We start from the raw sequence: 19,163 nt of genomic DNA on the forward strand, positions 1-19,163 counted from the left end.
TGACCCCTTTTTACTGCTTCCATTCTACCGATTCCTTGTTTTAAGCTTGGTATCAGACTGTTCGTGTACAAAATAAAATGGTGCAATTCTACTCTTGTGGAAGTGCTGGTATTATGCCTCTAACGGAAAGTCATATCATAATGCAACCTCTGTGCTTTCTATCTATGTATTATTATATCACTAGTGAACCATATACAGATGCAAAACATCACAAAATCAGAATTTGTCTCTTGAGGTGTGTCAATTTTACATGGAAACCTTTTGCCTTGACCATGACTGTCCAGATAGAACTGCCCGAAGATACATGGAAAGAAAAGCAGGCATACAGGATAGCCACGCTTTAAAAGAGAAATGCTGGAGTATATTGTAATTGATGGTGGATCTCACCATCATACAATTGAATAGAATGAAAGTCATCACATCAGATACTGTTTCAGAATGTAAGATACATCTGTGTGATGTGTCCATGCACATGCCACATGCAGCATATGGCTCATGAATAGTCATGGCAATAGTGATAGTGAGATTTGTGCAGAAGTCATAAGGCAGAGGCAGAGGCGAAAAAGGAAATATGTTGCTACAGCTACATGGGAGCTAGAATAGATGTGTGATTTTCACTTCACTTTGAGCAAGCCTTGCTCTGGGCTGTTGCAGAGACAGGATTCCAAGAACTCAAGCACCTACTGAAAGAAGTAGTGTGAAGTTTAGCTAGTCTACAATTTAGAGCTAGTTTGCTGGTTGAGTTACTTTATGCATCAGTGGAAGTACTTTGACAGGTCTGTGTATCTGTGCAGAGCAGCACAGTAGCTTACACTACACATTTACGCCAATGTTTTCCAGATGTTGTTTCCTTACCACTCTTGGCCATGCTACTTTGGATCCCCAGATACATGTGTAGAGAAAACTACTGCAACTTTTTCACTGCATATCCTTTCATCATACCAGATCATACCAATCATATCAGAGTGCAAGCTGGTAGTGTTGAGATTTCTATAAAATATGTAACTGAACTGAAAATCAGGCCTATTTAGGGTAGTACTGCTGCTTTGACCTGTGCAAAAGTAAGGTTTTTTTCTGGCAAACTTTTTYGATCCTCAATTTGAAATAAAACTAATAACAGAAAAAAGGAAGGATAAATTGAGAAAACAAAGAAGGAGAAAATAAAATAATTATGGGAAGAATAGAAAGAATTGAAGATGTAATATCAAGAGGAAAAAGAGAAAAATCTTCAGAAAAATTGAGTCAGAAAATAGAGAGGGGACACACTAATCTATTCCTTTCTCTTAAGAAGGAACAGAATAGAATGTAACATAGCATTTGTTTAATTTAAATTTGCTTTTAATTGAATCTCTGAAGTCTCACTTTAACGCCAAAATCTATTTAAAGCTTAGTCATGTTGTCACTGTGTACATGCAACACCTACAGTACTTGTATCCCAAGTGCAAATCCAGTGACTTAAGAAGAAAAGAACATTCTCCTATTCCAGTTCTACAACAGCAAAAAGGGCTTCATAAAGGCAGTTTAGCTAGTGAGAGAAAGGCAGAAAATAGAATTTTCTTCCACTGATAGTATTAAGTTCACTAGAAGCAAAAGCACAGCATCCATAACATGCACAAAGTACATATCACTTACAAAGTGTATCTGAAAGTGAACTGATACAGTATATAAATTAGATGCTTATCATCCTTCTTTGAGCGTTAATCCACCACATTATTGCACACTCCCAAGGAAACTAAAATCTTAAATAAAACATACTAATTAAATAATTTTCAGGATGAAAAGCTTAATGGAGAGAAGTGCATCCTTATGCACTTAGTATTATTTTAAATAAGCCTCCTCTGTTTTTGACCTTCACTTGCTCACACACGACAAAAGCTAGCTGAAATGCTTCTTGTATGTCTGAAAGACACCTGGAAACACAGCTATGTTTGGGGGCATAAGAACCAGAATGGAACAAAATTCGCTCTTCTTGTTTGGTTATGACAAATATAGTCCTCAAGTGAGCCATAAAGAGAAAAAAGAAGATGTGGGCCTCACGGCTGATCAGTGAAGATAATGTCCTACTGGCATGCTGGCGTTGCCCTATAAGGAACTATTGGCTACAAAGAGAGTTTAAATTTCCAATTTAGAAAAATGGACAGTTTCAATATACGCCAACATTGAATAATGATCAATATGTGTAACTGGTCATAAAGTTTCCTTCCACTGCACAGGGAGCACAAACAGAGCCAAGCTCAGCTGGAGAAATCCCTGTGCACCACACTGACCACAGATGCGGTTCGGGCTGCTTCCGGCAATTGTCTATGCCCAAGGCCAGATCCTGCAAGGTGCTTGGGTCAGCTTTTCCTGAAGTCAGCACTAACTGAGGATGCACAGCATCTCAGAAAGTTAGATCTTAAAAGAGCTTAAAAGATTCATTTCCATGTATCAAGGCAACACTCAGGAGCCCATGGCTGGACTAGGACCACGTGTGCTGTTATACATACACAGCACGAAATGATGGACCCTGACCCAGAAAACTTACAATCTGAGTATGATATTTGTGTGCGTTATGTCTAGCCTTTTTTTTTTTTTTTTACATGGTGTAGTGAATTCATTAGCTACGCAAGTAGCAGCAGATAACTGGGCAGTTGTTCTAGGTCAACCAGACAGGTAGCAGCTCTCATCCTGAGACAATTATTGTGGTGCTGCTGAGATCCCGTTACACAAGCTCTGATTCAAAACTAGAGAAATGTGGTTACACGGCTTCTGGATCCGAGCTGGCTTGCCCCCAGGCAGTTCAGAGCACAGGGAAGTGGCCATGCAGTTGCCGATGGAGATATGTTCTGCAGATGTTTGTTTCAAGTTTCAAATGTTTTCTTCTTTGGGGAGGTTAGGGTAACTTACAAATCCCTAGAGCCTGGAAAAATACTGGGGAGGCAGGAGCCTAGCTAAGCATGAGAAAAATTAAGTTACTTCAAGTACACTAAAACTGATTCAGTCAAAGTAAAAAAATCTGCAAAAAACCATAACCTTGAGACTGATTTCATACTATCTGGCATCTCCTATCTACTTGAAAGTGTGTGTAAAGTTCATGGCGCACACCTGGCACTGGTCACTTACTCCGTACAACTGTAAATGACTTCATCCGTTTTAGGACAGTACTTCCATAGTGGGTCTGCAAGGTAATGGCTTGATGCTGTGTCTTGTGCAATCAATGATAACGTTTCCAATGACTTCAGCAGTGTAGGATCCAAGAACTAGAGTGACACTTGCAAAAGCCAGTCTGCTTATATGAACCAAAGTGATTCTTCACCCATTCCTGAGGAATGCCATTCCCTCTACGCTATGCTACAGCCCATTCTATCTGGCTGGAGGTACGCTTTGTGTAACCCAGACACCATTAGTCAAAACCTTACTGCAAAAATGGGCATTCTTTTCAGGCACACTCTTTTCAGGGCAATTTCACTGTCACAGGAAGAARAGGAACCACCTGAAGCATGGTTTTGACATGAAGCTAATCAGCACTGTCTGGGATATAGTACTTCTCAAAGGAATATGAACTGAAAGGCAAAAAGTTTGGGAACACAATCTGATAAGCATTCTGCATGTAGTATTTCCTTTGATAACAAGCCCATTCTGTAAGAGGGAAAAATGTCTAAGAAGTCAGTGGAATAAAGTTTCTGGATAAAATCTGCTTGGAAGATGTGTATGATGGGGCCTGCAGGTTATTTACGGGGTAAGAGGGAATTTTACACACCAGCACACAAAAACTGATAAACCACTTAAACTATCTGGCTTCAGTCAGTCACCTCATCCGTCACCTTACCAAGGATAATCCTCCATTGCGAGCATTCCCTCACCCTCAAATTGGTATTTCCCCCATGGTGGTACACAGGACTCATCCTGCCCCTTTGCACATTAACTGTGAAACATGCCAAAGCCTGCAAGACTCAACTACGAATGAATTACAAGACCACCTTAAAACTAAACTCATTTGAATTTGCCTTCATGTGAAAAGAATGGCCTCGATTTCTACAAACATCAATTGTAAAATTGTATCAAATGATCCAGTATTTCCTAGAGCCATAAATTAAGCAGACGCTGTGCACATGCTGTGTGAGTGGGCCTATGAGATTCTAGCACAAATGCTGAAAAGAAAAGAACTGCCTGTATTTGTGGAGGATCTCATCTAGCAACAGGCTGAATCTGATTTTTTCTCAAGTGGAGAGTATCCAAAAGTTAAACCATCTGCTGGGCCTACATTCAAGATTAAGCACTCAGCCTGGCAGCCAAGAGGCATGATTAATTTTTAGTTTTGTGACACAAAAATGTTAATGTGATATATATTTTTTCTTATGTCAGCCTCCTCTTTGTGAACAGTTCCCTTTTTAACCTGAGCCCTTTTAGGACTAATGAGATCAGTATGGTTTATTATACTGAAATGTTTGTTCTACCTGCATGCATCAGAGCCTGTTTTCCCTCTATACTGCATGTCCAGAAAGAAACTTTAAAAAAATGAGGTTGGGGGCGGGTGAAAGGATTTGCACAGATCATGGAACTGTGAAGGAATATGAAAATCTGAGTTAGATTATTTTCAGGTATAAACTGGTGCTTCTAATGCAGCTTGACTAATATTTACATATCTGGGTTACTACACACCTCTCAAAAGTTTGTCTGAACTTTTCAGTTTTAGGAATATTAAAAAATTCTGCTGCTTGACCAGGCATAAATTTTACCTTGTTTGCTTGGGAAAAAGTTATTTCAGCCTTTTGTTGTATAGTCAACACTCTGTTCTAGGACAAGCAATTTCTGAAATAATAAAGGCTTTCCAGTTCTTCAGAGGATTTTAGGTCCTTATTCTTGCATTTGGATGACAGTCACCTTCTGTTTACATCCTCTGAATGCATTTATGCCGGTTTACAGGCCTTCTGGCACTTAGCGCGAGCTGCAGGTGTGTGTGTGTGTGCACCCACACGCAGCTGGGTTCTGAAAAACCACCTTGTTTACACGGGCTGTCCCTAACCAGGGATGTGCTATTTTCTTCTTTTTGTTCAAGCAATCACCACAATGACCTGTTAGACAAATGACCTTATACTGGTGATAACAGATTGCCTGAGGGAGTATTGACCACAAAAACCAACCCTGATATTTGTTATTCTACCTCTTTGTGGAGCTTTCCAGAGGACACGCCATTTCCAGCTACACAAGTAGTAGATCCACACTGATGTGACTGAGTGTGTTTTGAGTTGTGAGTGACTCACCTACAGGCAGGCAATGACCTTGACAAAGCCAGTGCTCAGATTTCTGCTCACCACAGATCTGTTTTTCCTGTGTAAGCAATAGATGAGAGCAAGGGATTTAGAAGGTGATTCACAGCAGGAGCCTAACTGAAGTATATGCTCTGACTTCTCCTCTGGTGGAGCTCACATCTCTTCATTAATTGCTAGGAGACCTTGGGAGACCAGCCAGGTACCTAAGTAGCTGAAATTGGAGAATTTAAAATCCATCTTCCCCCACCAAGGGTGAGGTGAACTACTGAAGCCTCCCTCCTGCTGGCTGATTTTTGTGGGTGAACTCCTGAGAAATTACTCAATATGATTGTGCATTGTGATCTTGTGTGGCTGAGTTTTATAAAAAAAATAATTTAAAGGTGTTTTTTTTTTCACTTAGAGCTACAGCTGCTTGCACATTAGTAAAATAGTACTGTAGTGATTTAGATCCCCTGGCAGGCACAAGGACAGAAGAAGAAACCACTTCAGGCTGACTAATATGAGTAAGCAGTGATGGAGCATTTTGCGTGGGAGCACAATGCAATGCATGTGTGTGTGTTTTTTTCCCCTGAGGAAGTATATAAAATAAGGTAGCCATGGGATCTATACAAAGGCTTGTTTCATATTCATGATTCTAAACATGGTATTCATTACAGGCTATTTTTAAATGTGGTGTAAATTAACTTTCCAGAGTACTTGCTAATGTACCATTTACTTACAGCAAAAACCAAGCCCAGTCATAAAGATAGCTACCAAAGATGTTTGCTGTGAAAACCACTGGAGCTAGCTATTAGAAGAATGCATGTCTTCCACACCTCTCAATTTAGCAGGATCAGTAACACCACTTATATATATATTAAGAAATGTCCCATTAAATAAAAACTGACAATAAGGAGTTATTGAAAAGGCAGAAACCTCTGTGTGTAGTTTAATGCTATGATTCAGTTCTAAAGGGCAAATAAATGTATTGATGTACATTGTGGAAAATGCAGAAATATTCAACAGATGCTTCTGCCCTGTATTTGGAAAGAAGCAGGATTGCACATTTCTCATGCATTGATGATGGAGTAGTTTCCAGTCCATTAGTAACTATGGAGGATGTTAAACAACATCTACCAGAAATAAACATTTTAAAATCAGCAAGCTAGATAACTAGCACCCAAAAGTCCCTTAAAGAGTTGGTTGAAGAAACATCTGGAATGCCAAAGTTATTTTTTAATAAATCTTGGAATACTGAGGAAATTCTGTATGACTAGAAATGTGCTAACATTGAACCAATACTCAAAAGGATGTATAGAGTAACCTCAGTAATTATAGTACTCTGGACATCATGCCCAGACAGAAAAATAGGAAATCTTTCATGGAATTCAACTCATAAGAATGAATGGATGGGAATGGAATTTGTGTTGATCTGCATAGCTTTATGTTTGTCAGGGATTTTAAACCAAACTGTTGCCATTTTTAACACAATTCCAAGTTTGCTTGATAAAGATAACTACACAGGTGAAGCAGCATCATTCATAGGTTGTTTAAATCTTGCCTGGCCTTCTGCTCAGCATTGCCACTGCCCAGTGCAGCACACATTAAAACAGTTTATGAACTTGTTTAACAAGAGCTTTAAAAAGTAATTGTTAAAGCTGAACCATTTTCCCTGTGGACTCTTTCTGTTGGTATTATGCTTCATGCTATTCAACATTTTTACAAACAATCTGGGAGTAAATACGAAACCACTGGTGCTAAAGCTAGCAGGCAAAGCAACGGTTGCTAGAATGATGCAGACGAACCAGATTAAGTAATAAACTGAACCCATCTGAGCAAGACATATTTCAGTACAGCTAAATAGAGGATATACATGGAAGAATAAGAAATTAAGACAACACCTCCTAACTGAGGAACTATTACAGCAAAGCAAGTTTTATATGGAGAAAGTTAGTTTAGCTGGCCTAATAAAAAGGTATTACTTCTTCCTGTATATCTTATCTTGTTCATATCCTTAACTAAATAAGGACTGCAAAACTACAATGCCTATTAAAGCAGCAACACTGAAGAAGAAGTTAGAGGTCATGCTGGAGATAAAGCTTAACATGAAAACCTAGTGTCATACATACATTCCTGGATATATGTTTATTTGGAGTAGTGAGCAGGACCAGAGGGATGATGGTAGCTCTGTGAATTGTGTTGGTGTTGCCAAGACCATGACACTACGTACAGTCCTATGGTAGAATTCATTTCACTTAACCACACACACTCAGTGTAGACTTCTGCATGTGTTAATCCTCTAGTCAAGTCCATTTAAGGTTGACACTCTTTTCATCATAAAAGGGATCCTAAAGTACCTCAGAGGTGGCTGTCTGTAGCATATCATAGGTGCTTCTGCTTAGGTTAAATGAATCCCATTTGTGGTGTCAGCTACTTTAAACAAATATTGAGAAACTGGAGAGCATGCAAAAAATACTATTCCAGGCTGCCTAAGAATCATGCACAAGGAGAATCAATATTTGTTTACCTTATCAGAAAGAAGACTGAAAAATGACTTGCTTAGGACAATGAAGAAACAGGATGATAAAAACATAAATTGGTGGTAACTAACCATGGAGTAAACCACCAAGGGGCAATGGGGAGATCTGTTATTGCCCTAAAAACAATCAGATATTTTCTTAGAACACATGCTTTAGCTAAAGCCAAGATAAAGTACAGCAGTGAATGAGTGAAATGTGATTATCTGTGATATACTGATTAGACTGCATGATCTAAAGATCCCTTGTGATCTTCACCTTGATGAAACAATGAGCTGCTCAGTTTAACTGTAGGACAGATAAGGCTCTCATGGAGAAATGCTCTCAGTATAAGAATGGAGGCATGCTTTTCGGCAAATAAAGGTAGCTAAGACAAGTTGCAAACTAGTGACTTTTAACATGTGATTCAGAGGTTATTACATGTTAGTTAATACTAGTTGCTGTTTTTTCTACAGATTTTAGAGTTAAATTCCATAGCTTTGTGTGGGTCTGCTTGGTGCTAAAGTTATGATGAATAGGGTTTTAATATGGGACAGGGGCCTTACAGAATATTAAAAAAAGGATTATACAAGCATTGTAGAATGCAGGCAAAAGACAAGTAATAATAAAATGTTGGTAACTCCAAAGTTGGTCTGTCTTAACTAAATAGTTATGGCTAGTAAAGCCCTGCGTGTATTCTGGAAGTGTTCAGTTAGAGACAGGCAGTCTTGTGAGCTGTTAAGAACATCAAACAAAATATCACCGAGGCACAGCTTTGTCGAGTGCACCTAGAGAGCTCCTTTTTCAGGCTTGCCTTGTGACACCGGAGAGTCGGTGCATGCCCATGCAGACCTCCCGTTGGGCTGAGTCTGCTCCTGTTAGTTCCCCATCCTTAAAATGGGGCAGTTTAACTGAGTTGGTTGCTTTACTAGTAGATGAATCTTCTAAGGATCAGATCTTGCTCAGAAATTGCACGAAGTTGTATTCATATCCATAATGCTCGGTAAAGTAGTAAGAAAATATAGTAAGATAAAAAGAGCAGAAATGAATTGCAGCAGTATGTTTAGTTGTGTTAACCTTATCACTTATACATTCAGGGCCCTGTGAAGTATTAAGTAGGTTAGGAACTGCACACAGAAACTAGCTTCAGCATATAGAGAGACACTCCCCACTACAGCTTCCTAGAAACTTGAGCAGAACTCTGTTAATAAGAACTAGCATTTCAGCACTCATGTGGAGCAAGTCTCAACAACTGTTTTGCTAGTCTGAGTAAGTCAACCTCTTTGCTTAACTCTGTTCCCCTTAAGATCATGTTAGGCCTCTTCTGCAGCTATTCCATTTAGAGTTTTTCCTGCGTGTGGACGATGAGAGCTGTACCTAGCATTCCAGATGCTAAGGCTGCCAAACGGAGAGCTAATCATGAATATAATAGAGGTCACTAGCCAGGGTGGATGCTGGACACTCTGTAAATACATTAAGAGGGAGAAGCTCTTCCTCAAAGAGCTGACAATCTAAATAGATAAAATGAACAAAAGAGATGGACAAAAGGTGTGATGTGATATGGAAGGTTGTGCACTGGATGAGGTAAGAAGCTGAGGGCTGATATTCAAAAATACTATCGTAGATAGTAAGTAGACTTATAGTAGGAGTTTCAAAAATTCTGAAGCTGATTAGGCACTTAAATCTTGCTAATTGCACAAGGAGCTGGGCTCCTTATCTGCCAGTTGCCCAGAGCTTCAGGCTAGCAGCAACCCAGGAAGTCTGGAGGCGACAGTACAAGGAGGTGAGCTTCTCACAGTTTCTGTAGTTTCCACTAGTTGCCTTGTTCCACTGGTTTGGGGACAACAGAGCATAACCGTCACTCATAAAATAGAGGTATGTGTAACACCAACTGAACTGACTATTTAAAAATGAGCTCCTCKCTGTCATGGCAGCCCTCTCCTGAAAGTCATCACGACTTCTGTCGGGATGGTGCAAACAGGTCAGAAAGAGAACAGTTTCCAGACTGGACAGTTTATTTCCTGGGCACCAATATGACATGTTTACAGAGAGTTATCAGTACTTCCTCTTATGGCAGGGGCCAGCATCTATCAACTCCAGCAATGTTAATTTTAAAAATCTTTGCAAACATTGCATCACTAGTTCCCTAGGTCAAGGATCATGTTCCTGAAATTTGAAGAAAAAATTGTTCTGTGATACGTCATTTCCAAACTTATATTTAGTTGAATACATATTTAAAGGGGTTAAAACATTTGAAAGGGAGCAGGGAAGGAAAGTCCATCTGATTAACACAGTGGTAACAGTGTTTGTTAAAACCAGTGAGCCTCCCAATTATTAATGCAACATTTACAAAAGTCTTTGCAGGTTCTAACCAAGCTACATGCTTGTCCGGCTAGTGAAAATGCTGTAATCTCCCATCCATGCCCCTCTAACCCCTACTAATTCTTACATTTTTTTCATTCCTCTACTGTAATGTTCATTGGCTTACTAAAGTGTGGGTACCTAACTTGAGGTTCAGCTGCTACTGTTTGTGAGCCAAACCATAGGACTATGCATATTTTTGCAACACTGAGGCTGCTGTTTCTCTGTAGAAAGTAAAAGCGTTACTCTAATAATGAATGACCAGCTGGCTGACCAGTTTTTGCATATGTACAATCAAAGTCTATTGTTTACTATTTTGCAGTGCTCTGAAAGATTTACCACTGATTAGTGCCCCAAAAGAAAACTTACCATCCCTTAATCAACTCACCCAGAATTCCCAGGAACCCTAAAATTCTGCATTCTCATCAGATCTTAAAAGAAACCAATAGTAAAAGGCATATTACTGTCTGACCTAACAGGATTTATTAGATTTATTATTTTATGCAGGATTTAAATAGATGTCTATAGAGCAAGATAGACTTTGAAAACGGCATTGAGTATGTTACTACAGATAACTACAGATAGACACATAAAGAAAAATAAATGTGATGGACTACAGTATGAAATACTCTAGCTTTTGTTTAAGCTGAGTTTTAAAAATAAATGTCTTAAAAAGACATTTATGTTGTGGTATGTTTCCTGGACTGAACATCTATATTATATAATTGCCACTAAACTGCTCCCTCCTCCCTTCAGTTTATAGCCTTTTTAGTTTAGATCAATTGCCATCCATCTAAACATGAAAAGCCACTTCTGATATTTTTCCCTCAATGTTTTCTCTGTCTGCAGAGGTCAATAAAAGAAATAAAATATATAAAATGAAATGAAATTTTATCAACCATGAAACGGCATTTTAACAAAACAGGGGGATTTGCTGAAGTAATGTTTCAGTAAGGAAGGAAATACCATTGACTTTATTACAGCTGCCTAATGTTTTCCACGAACTGCAGAAAATAATTCATTGTATCTTAGTGACCTACAATAACAGCTGACTGCTTGCACTTGATGGAAATGTGATTTGTGCCTACTAAGAATTAACTATTTAACTTCCCCATACTCTTCTCTCTAGTGACAGATTAGCTTCCTTTGCATTTTGTTTTGAACTGCTTCCTGAGATGTGAACCAGTAAACGCAAACATTGATTGCTATGCAATATTCTTTCCCAAATAAGAAAAAATATGGGCAGACTGCATGTTTCTGTGAGCTGTAATACTCGTGTTGGGCTTTGAAAGGACTGCACTTAGAAGAGGCCCCTTTTAAATAGTCATCTCAAAGGCTCAACAGCATAACAAATATAAAGGAACATTTCTGATGGTTGCACATGTGCACACACATGCACATACGTGCAACATGCAACACACGTGCACACGCTCAGCAGCAAGTTCTGGAGTGAGAGCATTAGAGAAGACAGAAGCAATGAAGGTTCAGGCGTGGATTTGACGAAGTGATGACGTAAAGAGAAAAGCAAAAATTTGTCTAGGTAACAGGGAGTAAAAGGAGGGGGGACAAGGAATGAAGAACAGGAACAAAATCTTTGTCTATTGAGATTTGTTAGAAAATTTACTCTCACTGTTGTCACTGCCTCTGAGAGAGAGGAGATGGATGCAAGCTATCCTGGTGCAACTAACTTTGCCAGAAGTCCAGCAGATTTCATGCTAGCCATGTAATATCATCCCTTCATTACACAAATTATAGAGCATGTTTTGCTTTTGCTCACCAGCAGCATCAAGATATTGTACACATATCTCTGAAGATAATACTGTACGTACATACAATATCTATCCACATATGGTAAAACTGTATATGTAGGTACACCATATATATGGTATCTATAAACATAAACATCTATATTGTATGTATATACAACAGCTAATGGAAAGCAACGCTGTATAGTAGGGAAGGAAAATTTGGCTGGGAYTGTGCACAAATCTTTAATAGAAGGTGACCTGGAATCCTTCATATCCATTCGGAATAAACCAGGATGAACATACCATGTTCAAATTTGTCCAGTAGAGTATGCTCCCATAATTTGTATGAAAAAAAGATGTGCACCTACTTTGATTTTAGCTGTATATAGTAGGTAAAGAGGACGGCTTCTTCACACTTGAAAAGCAGCTATATACATTTGAAATGTGCTGTCTCTGTCTTCTAGTCTTACTAGTTCAAATTAGGATAACTGGCATGAATCCAAGATTACATCCACTGAAGAACTACACAAGGTAAAACTAGTGCAAGGAGACCCCAGATTCTCCCTTCCGCTATGCCTCACTGGTGGAATTTTGTTTCATTCTTTCAAATGTGTGAATGGAAGGACTACTACATGTTACTGAAATGAAAGGAAACCGTAAGCAAGAAAGCGTTAAGGCATTACCTAAATTGGAGATTAGCCAGTTTAAACTGGATGAATCACTCTATTGTTAAAATTGCTACAGAAATTTAGACCTCCACTTTATGTGATAGTCAGAAAATAACACAGTGAACACTGCAGTGGCTCTTATCAGTGAAGAAACTAATTTCCAATTCACTTATGGTATGCAGTCAGGGTACCACTCATTGAACATGAAAATCATTTCCTCAGAGATTTCTCTTTTAAAAATTGGCTAGGCCTGCTTATGAGATGAGCTCTCTTAATATCAGAGGCCAAGAGAACATGCCTGTGATTTAAACCTACTCTTTTTCACTAATGTCTTTACTTCTTGACTTCATTTCCCATGTTTTGCTTAAAGTAGTGGATTCATTATCGGTTGCCTCTAAAGATTAGGAGGATTGCCTCCTGATGGTTAGGAAGATTGATGCTGGAAAAAAGACTGTGTTTAATGTCTGCACAGAGGTAGAGTTCCATTGTAAAGTTCTGATAGAAAGTCTGGTAACTACTGATCAAGTATATAAGAAAAACAAATGCATTCGGTACCCGAATGCAACCAATTCAAATGACATTCTTGGAAATTGGAGACCCAACATTTACAAGCAGTAAAGTAACTTCTCATTTTTCTCAGGGATTAATGCAAACAAGAAAACAGGTGTCTCAGCAAACAGGTGAAGGACAGTGCTATGCAAGTCAAGCTGAAATCCGTCTCAAAGAATGTTTGAAATCCCTAGGTGAGAAGGAATATGTCAAACCACAACAAGCTTATATCATGAAAAGCTTGGGTCTTATGTCTCTGGGAGGGCATTCAACAAAGTTCCCTAGAATTGTTAAGTGCTTTATTGTGCTTTTTATTTATTTTATCCTTGCTTCCCATCAAAGGAAAGGGCTGGGTAATCACTGGGTATGGCCTACAAGCAGACTTAATGTCTCAAAGAGTACCTTTTTATTGAGCTCACTTTTACCCCATGAAAAGAAGTTTATATTCATACAGACGTACATTTTTCCTTTTCAGGTGTTTAAATGAATGAAAAGAAAACATGGAATGTAAAACTTGCTATACAGGTTCAGACTGATGGCCAGTCATATACTTGACGATAGCGCAAACTAAATTCTGTTGAGGGGGAACACCCATCACTGACAGCTGTGTCATAACAGGCCTTTCAGATGAATGTATCCCATGGCTAGCTTATGTGGGTCTTATGAACTAAAGGTAGATATTGAACTAAAGGTGGATATGTCTTATAGATTTTGTCATGCTTAACCTCACAGAAAACATCTGTATGATGCAAACAAATGTCTCAGCTATTTTATAAAAAACACTGCACTGCTTTTGTCTCAGTGGAAATTCTGTGTGCTTTATCCATTCATTCCATAGAAAATATCTTTCAAAAATAATCATTTTTTATTATTAATTTTCACTGGATCTACTCTTTGGGATATAAGAAGAGATATACAGATCTCTAAATGCCTTTTTCTACACCATCATCAGAATCATCAGAATCAGTTAGAGAATATCAAGAAAGTTAGATTTGCTATAACATTTTTGAGCTTGTGTGACCTTAACATTCAGGTTAGAGAGATATTAATGATTTCTATGGGGCACAATAATATTTACAGTATTATTCTCTATCCTTTCTTAGAATGACAATTTCTGGCTTGCTTTCTGATGAGTGTTAAAATGGAGCAGATTTTTTTCTGGGTTTATAATAATACATAGGTTTTCACAGTTAATTTATAACACTTCAATAGGCATGAGTAGTTTGATTTCCTTGGCTTATCTATATTGAATTTTTATGTCACTGTGTCTCTGCATTTTGCTTTCTTCCCTTGAAGTTTTTCACCAGCCTCTTTAGCCTTGAYAACCTTAAATAATATTATGAATATCTGTGAAGGGTGTCATTTTGCTGAACTCTTTTACCAGCCCTTGTACTGATTCTTAAGACCTTTCATTTCTTTCCATGTTAAGCATTAGGAAAGGAACTCTCACTTCAAATAAGATTTCAGAGGATCCTAACCAAATATTCTCACATTATAGAATTTTATATTTTATTATTCCAAAAATGCCTTGCTGAAAAACTTGACTGCAAAATCTGCACAAAGAGTAGGAGTGCTCAAACAATATAAAACAATGAGATAATGAATGTAAATTTCCATACATAGGAAGGCATAGACAGAGAAAGTTAATTTTATTTCTCAAGCATTTTTTATATTTCCCATTTTGAGCCTACTCTGATCCAGAATGAAAGCCAACAATGTCAAATAAAAGTGAATGGAGCTGTGATCAAGACAACCCACTGGCTGGGCAATCTCACAGCCTTCTGCATCTCAGGACACACAAGAGCCCTGCTCAGTATTACTTAAAGAATATAGCATAAATTCATACTTTTTTCCTAAAGGGTGCCTTCCAGATGAGCATGTAGTTGTTATCTTGCACATTTTTTCATTCCTTTGTGGGTACACAGTGTCCAAAATTGTATGCACTGGACATGTTCTCCTTAACTGTCAGCGCAATTGTTCTTAAATATACTTCAGAAGATGAGATGGCTAACTAACGTGTTAGGTATCAGGTTACAGCAGCCATTCTTAAACACAGCCTGGGAAGTGAGAGATTATCCTTCAATGAATTTACGCTTACAGGCACCAGAGAAAGTACAAGGGATTGAAAATCAAGCCTTGTATTGCTGTGGACACTTAAAAGGAATTTAATCAACAGCTGCAATTCAATCTCAACTTGGTGAGTGTTTCACTATCTGATACAACATCCACATTTTCTTACTGCAGCTTCTCAACAGAATCTAGATATGTTTCGCTAGCAGATTTAGGGGCATGTAACTGCAGCTATGTCAATTACTATATCATGGGTGTGTAGCAAAACACACCTCCAGTGTTCTGCTTGGTATGTCTTTAGTGAGGTGCCAGCTTTCCAGTCAAATGTAAAAGTCTAGAGGGTACTGGAGTGTAGAAACCACAGTGGAATGCTACAATAAAAGAGTTAAGATTGGAAGCTCTACAAAATATAAAACGTTAATAAATATACTAAAAAGCTACCCAGTAAATAACATATGGTAATGAACAGTACATATGCAAGCTGAACTAACTGTCCATCCCTGGAAATAAACTCTTATTTTCTCTCTTACTTGTTAAATATAGTTAGACAACGGGACAGTTTGCTTGTCCGGCGGATTTCCTTTTTCTTTTTTTTTTCTGTTTGTCTTGTGGAATAGTAGAGATACATCCATGCCTAGATCACCAAGCTAACTGCTGAAGAGAGTGAGGCAAGTCCTTGTAAGTGACATATCTGGTGCTCAGCCGATATTGTACTTGTCAGGGGCCTTAGCTAAAAAGAATTTGAAATAGAAAATTGGTAGAGAAACTGGAGTCTCTCACAAGCAGGTTTGCCTCTCTGAGGGGCTCAGCGGACTGTGGCTGCCACGGCTGACACCAAGAAGCATCTTTTAGTGGTATCTCTTGGGCTATGCAGGACACTCTGCCATTTCAGTCCCCTCTCAATTCCTGCAATCTGTTCTCCACAGAAATTTATATAGGCAATTGGGAAATCTCTCCTTCACATGCTAAAAGGACTCAGTGTATGTATCTTGCTAGGAGCTGGTGCAGGCAAACAGTTCCTGGAATGGTGAGACAGCTCGTCCATAAACTGATTTTGCTTCAGTTCCACAGCTGCAACAGCAGCAAGCGCTGGGGCCAGATGAGTCCAGAGAAGAGACTTTAGCTGCTAAAGGCTGGCCAGGGAGTCAAGCCACAGGCAGAGACACTGGTACATAAAATACATTCCAGTGGTTGGCATCTGGGCCCTGCAGCTGCCAAGCACACCCAGTGTGTGGCCATGGGTGTTGGCTTCAATACTAGAACATTTTGAGGAGGAGGCCAAGAACCAGTAACCAGAGAAGACAGTGCCAAGTTACTACAGAAATTACATTCATGTGCCAATTTGCTTGCTATTTCAAAGGACAAAATTTTATCTAGGAAGTATTGTTTTGAACATAACCACATGAGAGCTAACAGAAATATGCTGATATTTTCTAGCGGGAGGAAGGGGTAAAATACTTATATAAGTGAAACGATGCTCCTTAGGGCATGGGTTAACAAAACAAAATGATACCCATTATACTATTCCTTAATTAACTCACAAGTTTCCTTAGAGACCACAGCTCTGTTGGGGGACACAAGTCTGGAGTATTTCTTTCCAAGAGACAGTGTAGAGAGAGTTATATAAAACAAAGATAGAGGTAAAATGAAAAATATGCAACAAGGCTGAGCAAGTTGCAGCTCCAAAGACAGGCATGGTACTCTGTTAATATGTGAGCAGGTCAGAGAATCGTGTAAAATAGAAATGTTGTATTAAACCCCTAGAATAAAACAGAATTTAACACATGGCTTAGGGTGTTTAGTACATCCAAATGGCTGCTTGTCCCATAGTTACAAACTGTAGCAGACTGTATATCCAGCAGTCTTCATTTGGGACTACGTCACAGCAGGTGATTATATTTAGTAATGTGTTAAGAGTACATGGGGTCAAACTCTGTGCTGAATCCTCGCATGTCTCATGAGACTATGACAGTGCTGAAGTCTACAGAGAAATATTTGAGCTACCTTTAAAAAATAACCCCCCTTAGGTACTGAAAATAGTTGAGCTGTGCTAGCATAGTGTTTCATACAGACTAATTTACCAATCAGATCACACGTTAATTAGCCAAAGGGATGAGTGTTTTAAACGCAGCCCTCATTTCCTTTGAACAGGGCKTGAGCATGTTACTCCAGCAGGATTGTGCAGGCTCTCTTTCCCCAAGTTCCAAAGCAATGCGGAGTGAAGTGCTTCTCTAAAGGAGCGCTTTCTGAAAATGTTAGGCTCAGATCCTGTCTCAGCGCCTCTCACAGACTTCCCATCAAATCTTCTCACTTTGCATATTCAGCTAGGAACCTGAATGTTAATCAATGGTTTCCTCTGGCTCAGTCATCATTCACAATCGTGATTTTGTTATTGAAACTGCAGCACCAGTTCTGTCGAGGATTTCCAGGCCAGAACGGAATCCAGCGCTCTGGCCCTTAATTATCTTAACTCTATAGTGCTAAAAAAACCTAGAAAAACTATCAAAGCCTCTGAATTAAGCAGATATAACTTTACAAGCACATGGAAAACACTAATTGTGAAAGACAACATGGAAAATTGAAAGAAAAAAATCCTAAGTTTGTGCAATATATAAACTTAAATAAAAACAAAACAAGAAACCTCAAATCACACCAGAAATCTGCCAAAAATCTGCTCTCATAATTTGCTTCTGAGATCTTGACTTTTAAATGCCTATCGCTTTCACACTATAAATTGGTGGTGAACTCTTCAGCAAGCAAGATGTAATAATCATCCTAGTTAGCAGGAATGCTTTCTTATCCCAGTTAAAGGCTGCAAAATGAGAAGCAACTACCTTAAATCCAGTTTAACTCGATAATTATTTTGCCTCTGAACATGGCTGTTGCATATAGATTGTCTGATTTTAATCCCCTTATCATAAAAGAGCATTTACTCACCAAATTATCATGTTGATGTCAATATCAGAAATATTGTGTGTACCACAGAAAAGCCTGTGAACTCAAATGATAATGAGATCTTTTCTTTTCTGTTTCTGTGTTACTGGAATAGATTGTGTTGTACTGGGGCTTCTTAGCAGTATGATGTCCGTGGGACAGACCAAGTTACTGAYGCAGACGCAGAGATGACAGAGGACCATCTCCAGGCAGTGATAATAGAGATGGATGGGTCTGGAGAGTTCACACCTCAGTGTGCTTCATCGGCACACTGTAGGACCCAAGTTCTTGACATTTCAGCTCATTCGCAAGAAAGTTGATTTCTCTTTGCTATTATGCTCATTTTATGTTTCTTCCTTCTGTGATACTTGCTTTTTCAGGATGACTGCAGCTTGAACAAATTTCACCACATACATTAGTTGTTTTAGCTTGTTCTTTTGTGGAAACTCTACTTGCGACACTTGATACAAACAGCTCAACTAGGCTGGACTTTAAAACTTCATTTTATTCCTCCTTTTAACAAGACTATTATTCCTGCTTTATCCTTGCCTTCTAATTGGCCTGTTCAGAGAGCAAGCTGATATACCAACATGTAACTTCTAAATGATCCATGTGGCCACACTGACCATCATTACCTTGAAATTTCAATTTCTATTTGGGAAACTTCATGTATGAAATTTCTCAAGAAATTTCCTTGTCACATGTTTTGAAGTGAGACAATATTCAAACACAAAGGATGAAATCTTCATTGCTGATGCCTATAGAAATTTTACTGTGGATCTCAGCCGTGGGTTTTTTATATACCTCTGCTGTGTAGTTCACTGATCAGCCTATCATGAGGTGGTAATTCACACAACATTGCACTCAGTATTGAGTATGTCTGAGATGATCTTTGTAACTCTGTTTCATTTCTTAGCTATTGCATCAGCCATTGTACTGGAGCTCACACCTCCCATTACACTCATAAACTGAATCCATCTTGACCTTTTGAATTTATACAGTCAGTTTGTTCTCTTTTCTCATTTCCTTACATTACAAGACTTAAATACAGGAGTTATCTTTGAAGAAGGCAGGGAGCTAGCTAGA

The sequence above is a fragment of the Apteryx rowi genome, unplaced genomic scaffold, assembly GCF_003343035.1.
Source record: "Apteryx rowi isolate R43461 unplaced genomic scaffold, aptRow1 scaffold_226, whole genome shotgun sequence".
NCBI classification, from domain to species: domain Eukaryota; kingdom Metazoa; phylum Chordata; class Aves; order Apterygiformes; family Apterygidae; genus Apteryx; species Apteryx rowi.